This window comes from Gracilinanus agilis, chromosome 4 (assembly GCF_016433145.1).
Source record: "Gracilinanus agilis isolate LMUSP501 chromosome 4, AgileGrace, whole genome shotgun sequence".
In the NCBI taxonomy this organism is placed as follows: Eukaryota; Metazoa; Chordata; class Mammalia; order Didelphimorphia; family Didelphidae; genus Gracilinanus; species Gracilinanus agilis.
The window spans coordinates 42,576,826-42,594,466 of record NC_058133.1 but is presented as its reverse complement, the minus strand read 5'-3'; positions in this window follow the sequence as shown (position 1 = coordinate 42,594,466).

The window sequence follows — 17,641 nt, the reverse complement described above, 5'->3', positions numbered from 1 at the left end:
TGCCCAGGGTCACACAGCTGGGAAGTGGCTGAGGCCGGGTTTGAACCTAGGACCTCCCGTCTCTGGGCCTGACTCTCACTCCACTGAGCTACCCAGCTTCTCCCTCCCTCCAATGTATTTTAGCTGTGTGATCATGGTCAAGTCTAACTTCTCAGTGCCCTGGACGTCTCTCAGAGAGAATGTTGTGGATGCGCCTTGGTGAGGGGAGCTTCTTAATCTGATCCTGAGATCACAGAATTGGAAAAGACCCCAGAAAGCCCTCATTTTCAAGGCCGTGGTGACTTGCTGAAGAATCAGAGCTGGATTTGAAGCCTGGTCCTCTGTGGCAGGATGGTACAGTGGTTAAAACATTGGATCAAGAGTCGGATTAAGAAGATCTGGGTTTAAATTCTGTCTCTTCTATTGTGTCCTTGGATAGGTCACTTGACCTTTTTTAGACACCAGTTTCCTCATCTGTAAAAGGTAGAGGGAATTGTACTCATTGGCTTCGGAGGTCCCTTCCATTCATTGACAGCCCTGATTTTATGATTCCAGAGTGGGACAAATCACAAGTCTTGAATCCCCAATAGAATCAAACAAGACACAAGTGCTTCATGAGTATCTAATAAAAAGTAGCTAGCACATTCTCTTTTGGAGGGGGAATGGAAGAGGAACAAGCACTTATTAGGCCCCTACTATATGCCAAACACTGAGCTAAGTACGGACCTCCCAACAAGCCTGGGAAGGAGGTGCTACTATGAAATCCATTTTGCAGGTGAGGAAATGAAGGCAGCCAGAGGATGAGTAAGCTGTCTAGGGGCACATGGTGAGCTAAGCATCTGAGGCTGGATTTGAACTCAACATTAAGCCTCTCAATTGCTGCTACCCCAGAGGAAGCAGGATGTATGCAGCATCATTGCCCCTGCCTACGCGCTCCATGTCCCTAGAGAGCCCACATAACCACTGGGTGACCTGGTCCCTTCCAGGCCCTTTCCAGCTGGGATTCTCAAATCACTCTGGAGGTAAATGAATGGCATCTTTCTTAGAAACCTTGGAAAGCGGCCGTGGTGGCATTTCCAACACTAGGTGGTGCAAGAGGCCCAGGTAGCTCAAGACTAAACCTGGTTTAGGACTTTGGAGGCTTTTAGGAGGCTCTCCGGATGCCAGGCAGCTTGGCTGCCTCAAAGGGTTGCCAGGAAGCCTCTGCTGTCAGGGTGAGACTTTGCCATTTTTTGGTGTGGCTCAAGATGTTTGCTGGTGACCTTCCTCTAACTTAACTTCCCATCAAATGCACAGAACTGAAGTGACGAAGAAGCTCAGGCGGTGACAGTGGAAAATCGGAACCTTTCCAGTCTAAGAAACCAGTAAGGACTAGGGTTTGCCCTCCTGCTCAGGTTCATCTCCCATAACTTTTAACAATTCATCTTCTTCTGGTGACACAATTTGACACAATTCAGAGCTTCTCTGTCTCTGCCTTTTCTTTCTCTCCCTCCCTCTCTCTCTCTGTCTCTGCTTTTTTGTCCTTGTCTCATTCTCCTGTTATCTCTTTGTTAATATTTGTGTCTTTCCCTGTCTCTGTCTGTCTCTGTCTGTCTGTCTGTCTCTCTCCCTCCCTCTACCTTTCTCTCTAGTTTGTTTTGTCTTTTCTGTCTCATCCTGTCTCTGTCTCCTTGTTTGTATGTGTGTCTCTTCGTCTCCCTCTCAGTTTCTACCTTTCTCTCTAGTTTGTCTTGTTTTCTGTATCATTCCACCTTTATCTCTGCCTCTCTATCTTTGCCTCTCTGTCTGTCTGTCTCTCTCATTCTACCTTTCTCTTTGTCTCTTTGTTTATATATGTTTGTCTCTTCCTCTATCTCTCTGTCTCTGCCTTTCCTTCTAGTTTTTCTTGTTTTCTCTGTCTTATTCTGCCTTTATCTTTGCCTGCCTGTCTCTGTCTTTCTGTCTCAGTCTACCTTTCTCTCTGTCTCTTTCTTTATATTTATGCCTCTCTCTTTGTCTTTCTCTCTAGTTTGTCTTGTTCTCTCTTTCTCATTCTGCCTTGGTCTGTCTGTCTCTGCCTTTCTGTCTTTCTGTCTCATTCTGCCTTTATCTCTGCCTGTCTGTCTCTGCCTTTCTGTCTGTCTTTCTCTGTCTCTTTGTCTGTCTCTGTCTCTGTCTATCTCTTCCTCCCTCTCTCTCTCTCTTTCTGCCTTTCTCTCTAGTTTGTCTTATTCTCTCTGTCTCATTCTGCCTTTATCTCTGTCTGTCTGTCTGTCTGTCTGTCTGTCTGTCTGTCTGTCGCTGTCTCCTCCCCCTCCTCTCTCTTTCAGGACTCTGTTAGCCTCATTATTGGTATATTTTTCAAAAGCTTCACTTAAAAGAATCAGGCTCACCCACAATGTGAGGCTGGAGAGGGGGCCTTAAAAGGTTGACCTTTGTTACAAAGTGGATGATGGCACTCTCGGAGGGCTGCCGATCGATTAGGAGGGAGTCCGTAGGGCTTTATCTTCTCTCAGTCGATGCCTAGCAAATCTGGGCGGATGACATTTAACCAGGTAAGCAACTGACAGGCATTTCTTCCCCTGCAGCCTCTGGGGCTGGACGCCTGGTCAGTCTGGGCAGATGCTATTTAACCAGGTAAGGAATGGACACGTTTGTTTCTCCCTGGTTCCTGCCAGTCCTTGCTGCCCCTCTGGTTAGTTCTAGCCCCACCTGAAACAGTGAGGATGTCCCGTCCCCTCAAGAGAGCGTGGCAGACTAACATGTCTGCTCTGCTGAAACACCATGAAAGGCAAGGAGCCGGTGCCAAATGCTACATTTCACTGCAGTTCATTCAGTCAATTGGAATATTATGGTATGCATTAGCCATGTGAGGCTTTTGATGGGGGTTTCTGTTCAGCTCTGCTTTTCTGGCAGATGTTATTTCCTTTCCTGAGAACCCTGCCGGGCTTCCCAATTGCTTCTCGCATCATAATAAATCTCTCCGACTGAGGGCTTCAAAGTCTCCCTCTTCTCACCTAACTTTCTTCTTCACCTCCTACACCTTAGACCGCCAGGTGCCTGCAGGCAGAACCAAGCAAAGCCCCCTTTTGGCCCTTGCTCAGCTCTGGGTTCTCCATTTCTAGGCTGTTGCTGTGGCAGTAGCCTTGCCCGAGATGAAGCAATGTGGAAGGGTGCAAAGAACGCAGCCTCCAGTCAGAGGACCTGAGTTCGGATCTTATCTCTGATACTTATCACTTGGGCCACCATGGGGCAAGCCAATTCATCTCTCTGAGCCTCTGTTTCCTCATCTGTAAAAATGGAGGACCAATACAGGTCTAGATCCTTTAAGACCCACAGACTCCTTGCCACTTCCTGTTGAAACTCTGTCGTCCTTTATTTAGAATCACGCCTCCATTGACAGGTATTAATTGACCATCTGTTGTTTCCATCCTACTATCGTTGCCTCTGCGATGGATTATATTGACATACCCAAAAGAGGCTTCCCAAACTAACCCTGTTTCACTCTTAAGACATACCATAGCCACTCGACCGTTGGCTTAAATGAAAGAGAATTGAGGAGAAAATGACAATGAGTTTTCTCGTTTTCAGGAAACAAATGGGTCTTATTACCGAAGAATCTCTCTTTTCTTTGTCATCTCTCCATCCTCACTGCCATCTGTAATCTTCCTGAAGATGAGGACAGCTCGTTTTATTCCACTGAATTTGGAATCTCTTTGATCTCAGTATCAGAGTCTTAGCTCCAGGGCTAGAAGGGGCCTCCAAAACCATCTAATTCAGTGGTTCCCAAACTTTTTTGGCCTACCGTCCTCTTTCCAGAAAAAAATATTACTTAGCCCCCTGGAAATCAATTTTTTAAAATTTTAATAGCAATTAATAAGAAAGATAAATGCACCTGTGGCCATCACGGCCTTCCTGGATCGCTACAGCACCCACCAGAGGGCGGTAGCACCCACTTTGGGAATCACTGCTCTAATTCAACCACCTCATTTTACAGATGAAGAACCCAAGATGGAGAAAATTCTCGTGAGTTGTGCTTTCATGAAGATGGTGTCAGAGGTAGGAGCTGAACCCAGGTTCTCTGACTGGGAAGCCATTACTCTTTCTATTCCATGAATCCTCCCCTCCAAACAAAGCACCTCTCACCCATATTTTTCCCCAGTCACCCCAGGAGATCTGTCTAGTTTTCTGGACATGCTGAGAGAGAGCCTTCTTAAAATTTTTCCCCACATACTTTATGGAGACCATTGAAGGATGAAGTCTATCTTTTGATTGTTCCTTGTTCTTAGTGTATGTGTATATCGGCAGACCTTCTCCTTTTCTGCCAAATTTCCTTATCATTTGGTGTGACATTCTGCAAACCAAGTCCAATACAGACTATTGGTCTTAAATCAGGAGACCTAAATTCTAATCCTATGTCAGATACCTACCACCTTGTTGACTAAGGAATTATGAGATGATCATAAGAGTTGCATTACTTCTACTCTTTCCTTTTTAAAAAATTTAATAATAAAAAACCTTATCTTCCATCTTACAAACAATACTATGTATTGGTTACAAGGCAGAAGAGCAGTAAGGGCTAGGTAATGGGGGTTAAGTGACTTGCCCAAAGTCATGCACCTAGGAAGTATCTGAAGCCAGATCTGTACCTCAGACCTTCTATCTCTGGTCCTGGCTCCCAATCCACCAAATCACCATCCTTTTAATATTTAGACCACACACACACACACAAACGAACAAATTGCTCTCTTAGTAACATGCTATAGAGCAGTGGTTCCCAAAAGATTTTGGCCTAACACCCCCTTTCCAGAAAAAATATTACTCAGCCCTCTGGAAATTAACTTTTTTAAAATTTTAATAGCAATTAATAGGAAAGATAAATGCACCTGTGGCCATCACTGCCCCACCGGATCACTGCAGCACCCACCAGGGGGTGGTGGCACCCACTTTGGGAATCACTGCTATGGAGAAAAGAACATTGGACCCAAGTTCAAATCCTAGCCAATTACTTACCACCTTTTGTGGTCTCGAGTGAGCCATTTAATATCTCCAAGCATTGGTTTCTATATTTGTAAAAAGAGGTTCCAGACCCTTGAAGTTCTGAATTGATGAGCCATTCACAAGATATTAAAGGAACCAGCTGAAGGGAAGGTCTCCAGCATGTAGGGTAGATACCCTCTGGTGGAATTACAGGAAGATATGACTAAAGAATCATACAGGATGAGAAGACATGGTAGGTTGTGATTTGAACCTGTGAAAGTCAAGCCCACACACCTATGATATGGATCTTTCCATTGAAAGAAGAGTTGGAGAGAGTCTAGGACAATGAGATATCATTTTTCAGGTGGCAGGGTTTTCCTTCCTCTGAAAATTTGCATGGAGCCCTCTCTTCTCTAAGGAAGAAGAAAAAGGGCCACCAAAATACTTGCCCCTTTCCACATCTCTTTGGCAAGAAGTTTGTTTAGTCATTTCAGACTGACTAGCTTGACTTTGGGACATTTCTGTTTTAAGATTGGCATCTCCTGCTTCAGGGAAATAGTTGGAGAAAAAGAAGAATGAAAAGTGATGAGATACCATAGAAAGAACAATGAACTTGAAGCCAAAGGACCTTGTGTGACCTCCAATCACCCCTATGAACCTCAGTTTGCTCACCTCTAAAATAAAGATGTTGATTCAGAAGACCTCTAAGTTCCCTGTTAGCTCTAAATGCATGATCCCATGAATAATTATGAACTTTCCTGACTGAAAGGAATTTAAACATGCCTACAAATCCATCCTTCTGCTTAACTACCTTCATTTAATATTCAGCTGAGATGCCTCCCCCTCCAGGAGGTCTTCCTTGATTCCCTTCAGTGTTAGTACTTCTATGACTTTTAAAATAAAATCACTTTTATTTTGCATACATTTAAAAATTTAATTAGCCACTCCTAGTAGAATGTAAACTTCTTATGGTCTAGGACTCATTTATTTCTTCAGTTTTCTGACTAAGCACAATGTCTGGCTCAAAGAAGGCCTTTGCTTCCTCAGCTTCCTTCAAGATAGCTCAAATTCCACCTATCACAGTAGACTTCTCCCTCCCTCTGCATCATAACCGGCCACTTCTTTCTGAGATTTCCCTCCAAATATATTTGGTTGTTTGTATGATGTCTTCTCCATTAGAAGGTGAGCTCCTTGAAGGCAGAGACTGTGATTTGCCTTTTGTAGTATCCCCAGTTCTTAGCATGATGCCTGGCACATGATAGACACCTAATGATGCTTAGTGATTGGCTGACTGGCAATCTATCATTGTGGAATTGAATCAGTGAATTGAATTGAATTGCCTTTGAAGGGAAGCTGGTGCTTTCAAAAAATCCCCTTCCTACAAAGAGCCAGATAATATATTTATCTTGGTAAACAACTCTTACAGTCTAATAACCACGGTATGACATTCTTCCTTTTATTCCAACTAAGTCCTGCTGGTAAATAGGTCAGGGAACTTTCCTAAAATGGTACAATGTAAATCCCTCTTTTGATTCTGTTCAAGCCTCCAATGGGCTGGTTAGACAGTGGCAGTCCTCAACCTTTAAAGCCTTGGCTTTGTAGAATGCTGGAGCGATTTCTCTGTACTTTAATCTGCATTACCTTGTGTGAGTTTCACTACATTCTAGAGAGATAGAGGGCAGTTATTATTATCCCCATTTTATCAATGAGGTTACTCACAGACTTATCAGCTGATAGAGCTGAAAGAAACCTCAAAGATCATCTAGTCTAACTTTCTTCCTTTTATAGATAAGCAAACAGAAACAAAGAGAAATTGAATGACTTTTTCAAGGGCACCCATCAAGTTAATGTGTCAGATCCAAGACTCCTAAACACTTGTCATAGCTCTGTCCTCCACACCATAAAGCACGCACGTCCTAAACCTTCCATAGCAATGACACTCTGCATGGTGATCCCCAAGATTGGAGTTATGGTCTTTAAGTATTTGTTATGAAACTTCCCAGGACCATAGGCTCTCAGATTTGGAATGGATCTCCAGATCTATCTAACCTAACCTTGACCTGAACATTAATCGTGCCCAACAGGTAATCAACTAGTCTCAGTTTAGAGATGTCTGTTGAAGATCCATCACCTCCCAGAGCAATCACTAGCCTTTTTTGGAGAGCTTTAATTGTTAGGAAATTTATTCTTATAGTGGGTTTAAATCTGCTTCTGTACAACTTCCACTCATACTCTTTTGTACTACTTTTGTACTCTATGGGACCAAACAAAACAAATTGAATCCTTTGTCCACATGATATCACTTCATGTTCCCCTTCTCAACAAACCAAGTCGTTTTTCCTTCTGTCCAAACATTGCTAGTTCCTCCAACCAATCCTCGTATGGCAAAAGTATTGTATCCTTTTTGGTTAATTATACCATTGTGGAAGAGTTCCCAGACTTATTTGCCTGCAGGACTTAGTTGGGTCAAAAGGAAGAATGTCATACCCTGATTGCCCTCCTCTAGAAATATTTTCGTCATGTCTATATCTTTTCTAAAATGTGATATGGGGATAGTGGCACAATTACATAATTCTGGATAATATACCTGTCACTGTAGCTTTTTGGGCTGCCATGCCATACAATGGCCACTTGTGAGATTCATATGTCAAAACAGCCCTCCCCCCAAAGGGGGTAAGGTAACTTGAATAGCTGATCTGCTCTCTAACCCTATAAATATTCTTCTTCTATATCAAAATAGCTGAACTAAGGTAGATTGTGATGTTGTTGAATGTCTAACCAAAGTAAAGCAGCTTGGCAGTTAGGAACTAAAATCGCTCTGCCCAGATTCAAGACCCAGTAAGCAAAGTGACTTCCTTACTCTAATCCTAGGGCTCCAACTGCCTTTAACTGCCCCCTCTCTCAGAGTTCTCGGAGGGCCCTATGGAATTCTGAGCTGTAGCCCGAACCCTCCTCTGCAGCTTGAATCTCCCTCTGCAATATGAATCTCTTACACTTATACTGGGCTTTCAGTTTGCTAAAATCTATAAATGGTTTTTCATGAGGATTTTTGTCTAGCTATTCCTCTCTTATTTTATACTTGTGAAGTTGAGTATTTCAATCCAAACATAGAACATTACATTTAGCTTCATTAAATTTTAGCACCAATAATCTATCCTGATGTTAAAATTAAAACTAATATTTTAATCTTTTGAGATCTTTTTGGATCACAGCTTTGTCCTACAATATCTTTGCCATTATTTCCTGCTAAATGTTATCTGAAAACTTGACTAGTGTTACTGCTATAGTTTTAACCAAGTCACTGTTTTCAGTGGAATAGGAATAGATCCCTGACCATTCTTTTAGGACCTTCCCTCCACCATATTGATATCTACCCACTGATGACTTCTATTTGGGTCTGATCATTCAACCACATCTATATCAGCTTGACTGTTTTTGGTCCACATCTCTCCATCTTTTTCAAGATTACAACATGAAAGAATGTTAATTAACTTTGCCAAAATCCAAGTATGCTGTGCCTAAAGCATTTCCTTCATCTACCCATCTGAATATTCTGTTAAAGAAGGAAATGAAATTAGTCTAGCTTGATGGACATTCTGGCTTTTAGTAATTGTTGCTTCCCTTTCTAAAAGCCCACAAACCACCCTTTAAATGATGTATTCTAGATTTTTTCCATGAATAGAAATTGAACTCACTGGCTTACCAGTTAAAGAAGGGTCAGAGTTAGGAGTCAAATAACTTCCCAGTTTGGGCTTAGATTTGAGCAAAGACTGATATAATATTAAATGACACCGAGTCGGCTTTTCTTCTCTCTTTGGAGGACTGTGGTTCTTTGGTCCACAGGAGGAAAACTAGACTTTTTTATTAGTAAGAGCAATGTCATGAACACATCTAGTCATATAATATGAGTGACTCAGTTTATTAATGTGCTACTAAAAGTGATTTCCTTACTTGCAAGGCAGACTTAAACAGTATTTCATTTAAAACTGGTTTAATTATTTTTAAAAGACAGCCCAATTAAAAGCTATATGCTCCTTCTATGTATGTCTATGCATATATCCATATATATGCATGTATTTAGCAATTTAATTGCATGGAATAAATAATTTACTTTGGAAAAACATGAAGGAACTTTCTATTGCTAAAATCTAAAATTGGCTCATCCCCAATGAGGATGGAGGGGGTAGAAATTGATGGCCTTCTTCTGGTTTCTAGAAGTGGGCAGCTATAGTCACACAAATCAATGGGCTATTGACAGATGCCCATCTAGAATAGAGGCTGCTGGTAAGGGACTTCAGTAAGGTGATTCCTATCATTGACCCCATTCAACTCGAGGGACATTTCCACCATGGTATCTTCTCCAATTCCTTCATTTACTAATGACCTCTTTCTCCCACCAATTCATTTGAAGGCTTTTCCTGTCTACGTAACTTGCCTTGTTGTTTCTTCCCAGTAGAATGTAAGCTTCATGGGGGCAGAGGCACTATTTTTCTTTGTATTCCCAGTTCTTAGCTCAGTGAGTGATGCTTAATGAATGCTTACTGAACTGAAGTACACTGCACTGAGTTGGTTGAAGAGGTCTGTTCTTTGGGCCTCGGTTTTCAGAGCTGGTTGCCTAGTTTTACAAATAAGCAAATATGTTCTCCTTAAGCAAAACACACTGAGTTCATCTGGATTTTATTTTATTTTACTTGAGTTTTTCTTTAAAGGGAAGAGGTGAAAAGTGGTTATTTCTGCACCAACTATTTCAAAAGCAAGTTACCATCTACCCCTCTGGGTGATTGGATGGTGCTTGTCACCATAGGACCCACAGGACTAGTTCTAACTGTTATTTCGTGGGTTTTTTCTTTCAAAATTACCCAATGTTCCTTTAAGGCCCATTTAGCTGCAGGTTTTGTTTATTCTCCCGGCAATCAGTGTTTAAAAGAAGACAAACAAGCATTTTTCCTGGTCTTTGAATCCCTGCCGATTCCTCTCTTCCTCCCCCAACTGAACACCTGAAGCCAACTGGTCCAGCCGAGTCCCTCTGTAACCCAAATTCCCTTTCTGAGACCTGCCCTCCTCTTTAGACCAAGCTGGAATGAGAGAACTTAATCTGGGTAAATGTAATTTCGAGAATTGCAAATGATGCTAGAAATTTGCAATGCAATTAGCATCACTGGATTTGGCACTCCTCTGAAGGCGAGAAACTCCTCCATGCAGGCTCAGTCTACACAACCTGAACGAGTAGCTGCTCTGGATCATATTTAAGTAAGGAACGTTTGGCCTGGTTTCCTTGCTCAGATGCTGCTGCTGGCTTCTCATTGCTCCTCTTCTCTCAAGTTCGGTTGGGTTGCCGGGTTCCTGGGTCACTTCCCCACAAGGGCTTATGGTACCACGACAATAACTGGACATCCAGGGATGTTGGTTTAACCAGCTTCTACTTCTCTTTGAAGACCATTCGTGGCCACTAATGCCCACTGGAAAAGGGAGCTTCTCATTCAATATATCCCACCCTCCCATCTTCCTCCTACAACTTCTTTTCCTAGAGCTAAAAGGGACTTGAGAGGTCATATAGTACATACAGCCCCTTCCCTCATAGAGGAGAATCTTTACTTGAGACCCACAGGCCCCTGAGGGATCTGTAGATAGATTTCATTGGGTCCATAAATTTGGATGGGGAAAAAATATATCTTATTTTCCCTTACTGCTAACTGAGATTGAACATTTCCTTCAACGTTATTATTATTAATTAATAACACATTATTTTGAGAAGGAGCCCATCAGCTTCACCAGACTTCTAGTTGGGTCCATGATACAAAAAAGGTCAAGATCTTCTTGATAGACTAAGAAACTGAGAAACAGGGAAGCTGACCTTTGATTAAAGAGTGCACAGAGAGACAGAAGAAGGACTGGACCCTGCATGTCCTCCTTCCAAAGCCAACACTTGGCCCATTCTATCGTATTTCTTCTCCTTTCCTTCTCTTTCTTTTTCTTCTAATTAAACCAGAGGCCTGCAAATGGCAACCATCAGCAACACGGGTTTACTCATGTCTGTGGGCGATACTCATCCTCGATGCAGCTAGGAACCTCTGTTCTAGACCAAAAGAATGAGAGACAGAGAAGGGCTTGGTTTCTAAACAAACCCACAGCTCTGTTTTTCATAGGCATTTTTTTTTTTGGCCATCTGGGAAATTAATGCTGGCTAGGGATCGGAACCTCCTCGTTAGCCGCTTAAGTGATTGCAAAATCCAGAAGTCGTGTCCTGAAGGGTCTACAGAAATCAGCGTAGGCTTCCACTTTGGGGTCCTTCCCCCCTTCAAGTAAAGAGCAAAGAAATCAGAAGCTTGTGAAGGGAGGAAGCAAGCAAGGGCTTCCAAGATTCCAGATGTGCTTGTAAGACAACATGTTATGGGGCAAATTGATTTCACCCCTGGGAAACTGAAGATTTTTTCCAAAGTTCTTGTCTGCAAAGCAGGCTAATGCTATTCCACATTAGTGCATTAAAGTGTGGCCTTATTAATTCAAACATAAAGGCAACAAAATAAGCTGTTAAATTTAAAATATAATACATATATAATGAGGGAAATGTGTGAAAGCTTTATTCAAATGAAAATACAGAAGTGTTTGAACTACTGAGGTATCTTTTGTGTTGAGTTATGAGCATATGTAATAGATTTAATTATTAATTTCCCCATTGTTCTATGCACACAGACAGGGTTCAAGGCACAGTCATTCTCCGGCTTTCATAGATCTAATTTGTATAATTATTGCCTGAATAAAGAATTGCTCCAATTCCTAGCTCTCTTCCTTCGCTTCATCCTCCACATCCTCCCCCCCAACCCCAATACTATTTCAACGCCGCATTCCAAAAGGGGACACCTGCCACTTCTCTAGTCAGCTGATCTTTGGGGCTGATGGAGTGAGCCACTGCCGATGACGTCCCCTTTCAAGTCTCCTTTGTCTAAGTGAATTATCGTGCCTCCTTTTAATTTTATTGAACAAATTACATTTGTCAAGGTCTATCTTTGTAAATAAATGATAACTCGAGACACATGGATGTGTATTTCTGCTGTTCAAGGGCTCTCTCGTTCCATTTCTGGGAGGCAGATGAACATGAAACAAAGGAAAAACTTTCCTCTAAAAGCAATTATCTTTCTGCATTCCCATCAGTATAATTATATTGCAGGGAATTTTAAGAAGCTAGGGAAGGAGAATTGAATGCTTAAAACTGTGTTGGCTGAATTGTTATGCAAAAGTTGAGCAGGCTGTATTGCATCATAGGAGGGTATAAGCTCACTGCTGGCTGGATGCCTCCCAGCCCAGTGGGGGAAGGGGAAGGAGACCAGATGTAAGCGTGTGCCCACCCAGCCATTGCTCTTGAATAATACTTAATGCTGTTTCTGAAACTTACGGGCTGGAAGCAAGGTGGCACGAGACAAGAAATAGGGTAGCTGGTTTCCATGAGAGGGTCTGCTTTGCAAACCTCCTTTGGCCCCTGGCCAGTTGAGTAACCTGCCAGTTTATGGTCTGATCCAGTAGGGTAGGGTTGATGGAGCAAGGAGTAGCCTGTAAAGGCGCAGTAATGGAAGTGTCGATGAGGTTGACATAGGAAACAGAGAATAGCTAGTCTAGAAATAGGACTGCAATTTGGGTGGCTGCCATGATACTGTGTCAATGCCAGGCATCCACACTGACCATTTTCATCCTTGGCCCCTACTGTAGAAAGTCTGGCAAGATGGAGTCTCGCTTAGGAGATTCTTTTGTCTCATTCATTTCCCTTCGGTATAGTGGAAAGATGAAATAATTTAGTTACAAGACCTGAATTCAAATCTTGTTCCTATCATATTATTTTTGCTTTTGTGTCCTCCATCTGAAAGACATCATGGTATAGAATAGAAGTCAAGGTAGAACTGGGTTTTAGTTCTACCTCTGACACTTTCTGAGTATGTAATCTTAGTCAAGTCCTTTAAATTCTTAGGGTTCAAGTCAACTGTCTAATATGATAAATTACAGAAGAGGTGCGCACCTGCCCTGGTGGAGAAAGATTCCTCACAGACACATTCCCTACCCCAGTTTAATCCCAGATCTCTAAAATGAGAAAGTTTGGCTAAAGACTTTCTAAAATTACTTCTGGTTCAAAATCCCAGATGACTGCTGGATCAGTGTTTTGAATGTGCATCAGCTAGTTTATGACAGGAAAGGGAGAAGAATCAATCAGTCAATAAACATTTATTAAGCACCTACTAGGCACTAAGCACAAATATAAATGTGGGAGCAGAGCAAGGAGACAACATGCAAACAAATATATACAAAGCAAACTATATGGCAACAATTTCCTAAATGGATTTCTTGCTTCCAGTACCTCCCCAATCCAATCCATTTCCCACAATACCACCATGTTGATATTCCTAAAGCACATCTAACTTGTCAGCCTCCCAGTCAAAAAATCTTCAGTGCCTCCATATTGCCTCCAGGGGAAACAAATATATCAACTCCCCTGTTTCAAAGCTAAGGTATTTCCAGGAGATAACACAAACAGATAAGAATAAATTGTTAAATTTTCAAAGTGAGCATTTATGCCTTGGAAATCAGCAACTACCAGTCTCAGGGCTGGATTTATTGTTTGTTGTCTGTCTACATTTAAGAAAGTGATGGAGAAGATGTTAATAATGAAGGTTAAAATTTAAAGTGTACCATTTCTCCCTGCTCTCCTGCCCCCAAAAAGCTGGTTGTTAAACATTTACTATCATATCACTTCCTGTTTGGCATTTCAACACAAACTGGATCCAACCCATTTAGACTGATTTCACATCATTCCTTCTGGCACACTAATCCAGTGTGTTTCCCTGTGCCTTTTACTCCATTTCTTTGCCATTACACAGGCTATTTGCTATTCCTAGAATATTTTCTCTCTTCACCTTTGTCTCTGGTAAACCCTAGGTGACACAGCAAGTCAGAGTGTTGGACTTAGTTTGAGTTTAAATCCTGCCTTAGACACTTACTAGGCAAATAGGTTGACCTTTTTTCAACCTCTGTTTTCTTTCTTTCTTTCTTTCTTTCTTTCTTTCTTTCTTTCTTTCTTTCTTTCTTTCTTTCTTTCTTTCTTTCTTTCTTTCCTTCTTTCTTTCTTTCTTTCTTTCTTTCTTTCTTTCTTTCTTTCTTTCTTTCTTTCTTTCTTTCTTTCTTTCTTTCTTTCTTTCTTTCTTTCTTTCTTTCTTTNGGAGTCAATACTGTGTATTGGCTCCAAGGCAGAAGAGTGGTAAGGGTAGGCAATGGGGGTCAAGTGACTTGCCCAGGGTCACACAGCTGGGAAGTGTCTGAGGCCAGATTTGAACATAGGACCTCCCATCTCTAGGCTTGGCTCTCAGTCCACTGAGCCACCAGCTGCCCCCTCAACCTCTGTTTTCTTACCTTCACAATGGGGATAATAATAGCACCTACCTCATAGCCTTGCTGTAAGGATAAAATGAGATACTATATGGTGTCTTGCAAATGAGTCCTATGTAAATACTAGTAATTAATTTATTATTTTTATTATTATTATTACTATTACTATACTACTATTATTACAAGGTCATTCTTTTTTCCTCTCCATGTCGGTGTTCTCTCTCACTTTGAAAATATTTTGTATTTGCGTTCTATGTATCCGACATTGGAGGTGCTGCTTTTTCCAAGTAGAAATGAATGAAAACTCCTTAAAGATAATGACTTCCTTTTTTGTCTTTTGTATCCCTAGCATCTTACACAGGGCCTGGTGCATTGTAGGAATTTGAGAAGTGGTCATCGAACTGAATCAAACTGCATTTTATTAGTTATAATCCTCATGGAGTTTATAGTCTAGCAGGGAGAAGTAGACGTGAAAGACATAAGTCAAGATGGTCCAGTGGGAAGAGCTGTGGGCTTGAAGTTAGGCAACTTGGGTTTACTTTTGGTCTCTGCTGCATATAATTTGTGTGACCTTGGGTAAATCACTTCACCACTATGGACCTCCATTTCCTCCTCCGTAAAATGAGAGAACTGGATGAGAGGTCACTTCGCTTCTGTTTCCTCTTCTGCAAAATGACCGTTTGGATTAGAGGTCACTTAATCTCCTTTAATTTCTCTGGGCTTTAGTTTCTCCTTCTGTAAAGTGAGGGGATTGGATTAGGTGGTCTCTTCCAACTGGAAACCAAAGCCCTGTGATCCTGGAGGATTTAGCAGGCACTTAACAAACACTCAAATTGAATTGGATTCTGTCTCCTTTGCTCTACCTCTTTCCTCTAACCTGTTGCTGATCAAAAATACAAGCCCTCTGGTGAACATCCCCTCAGCCTGACTTAATGAGTCTCTGTCCCAGAAGCCTTCTCTTCTGGGCAAGTAATTATTACTTTCTATTATTGCACTTCTCCTTTTCTTTTTCCTATTTCAAGTAACAGAAGCCCAAGTCTTGGAGGCTGGATACCACTGAGGAGAGGAAATGTACCAAGGATCAAATTGCTGCTGAGCCAACAGGAGCAGTTTTTAAATACTGCTCAGATGACCAAACAGGACGGGGCAGGAAGGTACTTAATTGAGCGATGACTCAGCAGCACCCCGATGGCTGGCCAGACCCTTGCTGGAGGATGGGACAGGGAGGCATGTGGCCAATGGCTCTAATGATGAACCTGTTTTCTCACTTAGATTGTAAGTGCTTCCCTGAAGCAAGCTGTCAGCTCCATGGAAGGTCTGAGCAAGGAGTAGGGATGATCTAGTTAAAGGAAACACAGAGATCAAGATCCTTCAAGAGACCACACGAGACTACTTTGATGAGAAACCATCTTTCTTTAAGACTAATCCAAGATGCAGACAGGGGCAGGCAGCCAGAGCTAAGACCCCTTTCTCCACAGGCAACCACCCAAACATCATGGTGGTACCATAATGACTTGGCTTGTCCCAGGGAAACTAATGGGTATTACCAAACTAGTTCATGTCCAGAGGAGTATCCCTCCTTTAAATATACACCCTAAAAAAGGTTGGATTGGGGCCAGAGCTAGCCATGTTTCAGGGCTAGAAGAGAGGAATAAAGGTCGTGAGGGAGCTGGTCTGGAGGATGCTGGGTAAGTGTGGTCAACTTTAGACTGGCAAGAGAAGTCTAATTTAGTTTTGGAGCTCTTGACCTCCTTTGACATAATATTAGCCCAGACAACATGCTGGTCAAGACTTGGCATGGGTCTGTGGCATAGTGACTATAGCATTAGACTTGAAATTAATATGGCCTGAGTTTGAATCCTGCCTCAGACATCTTTCATGACTGTGGGCAAGTTGTTTGACCCATGTGTGCTCCAGTTTCCTTATCTGTAAAATGAGAGAGATGGACTTGACAAAGCCCTTTCTAGGTCTAAATTTTGGATCCTATGATCCTTATTCTTGTATTCTAGTCCCCCACGTGGCATGAACATGTCCCTGACGAATTGGGGGCCTCCATGAGACTCCTTTCGGTAACTGGTTCTCCCTATTCTTGTCTTTCTCCATAGTAACAGAACTTTTCATAGAGTTAACACCATCACCCCTAGAGCTCAAGTGTTTCTCCAAATATGTTATTGCTGGCTGAGTGTTTGTGAAGCCTCTTCTATTGGTCTCCCACCAGCCTGGAGAGGTTTGTATCTGCCATGCATTCAAACTAAATGTGTTCCAACAACATCAGACCATTCCAGCACACGGCTTCTCACCCACATCATTCCCTTGTCCCCAAAGAATATAAAACCTTTCATGCTTTCAGCCAGGCACCACACTCTGGGTTGTTTCATATTTTTATTGAAAAAAAAATTTTGTTTTTGACAGAAATGGAAACAGATGATTTGGAGAGGCTGGGACCTCCACCAAGGTCAGTACGGGAGAAAACAGTGAGATTAATAACAGAACTTGGGCTTCCTGTGAATATCCTTTGCCTCCTTTTCATGAGCAATCCTGGCAGTATGTATTCTGGACTTTTTTTTTTTGTTTGTTTTTGTGCTCTTTCTGTTGGAACTGAATATGACACTCTTTTCTCAGAATATTTCAGAGCTTGTTCCCTTATTGCCTCTAGAGCAGGGGTCCTTCATTTTTTTTTTTTAGTGTGTGTATCCCGTTGGGAAGATACAGAGTTTAGATATGGGCCTTATAGCTTAGTAGAAGAATAAGGGATCAATTATTTTAACAATGTTATTTAAATGGATGTGCAAGGTTCTTACAGAAACAGTGTACTAGATTCATGAATTCTGGGCAAAATGCAACAGGTTCATGAAATTTCATGGAGATAGCAGGAAATCTGATAGCTATTCTTGTTGGATTCAGGTCACCAGGCATAAATGTATTATATCCTTTTAGTGGACTGAAAGAACTGGGAGACACTGTTAGGACTCTAAAATGTTGTGGGAAGCTAGAGAAATCTGAAGAAGGACAAATGTCCTGACTATTTCCAAAAAGGAAGAGGATGAAGTCTAAAAAGTAGAGGCAAGCGAGCTTGGATCTAGTTTCTGGAAAAAAAATTCTAGAAGGTAATACTAATGGGATGGTTCATCTCAAAAAGGAAACAATGATTTTAAAGAACTAGCAAGGATTTCTAGAGAATAAGTCATTTCCAATAAAACTCTTTCTTTTATGATGGAGATGTCATACTGTTAGAGCTGGGAAATCCTTCAGGTAAAGTTTACCTAAATTTTGGTATAAAATTTGGATAAAAATCCTCACTATCATGAGGAAGAGAGGAAAGAAAGAAAGAAAG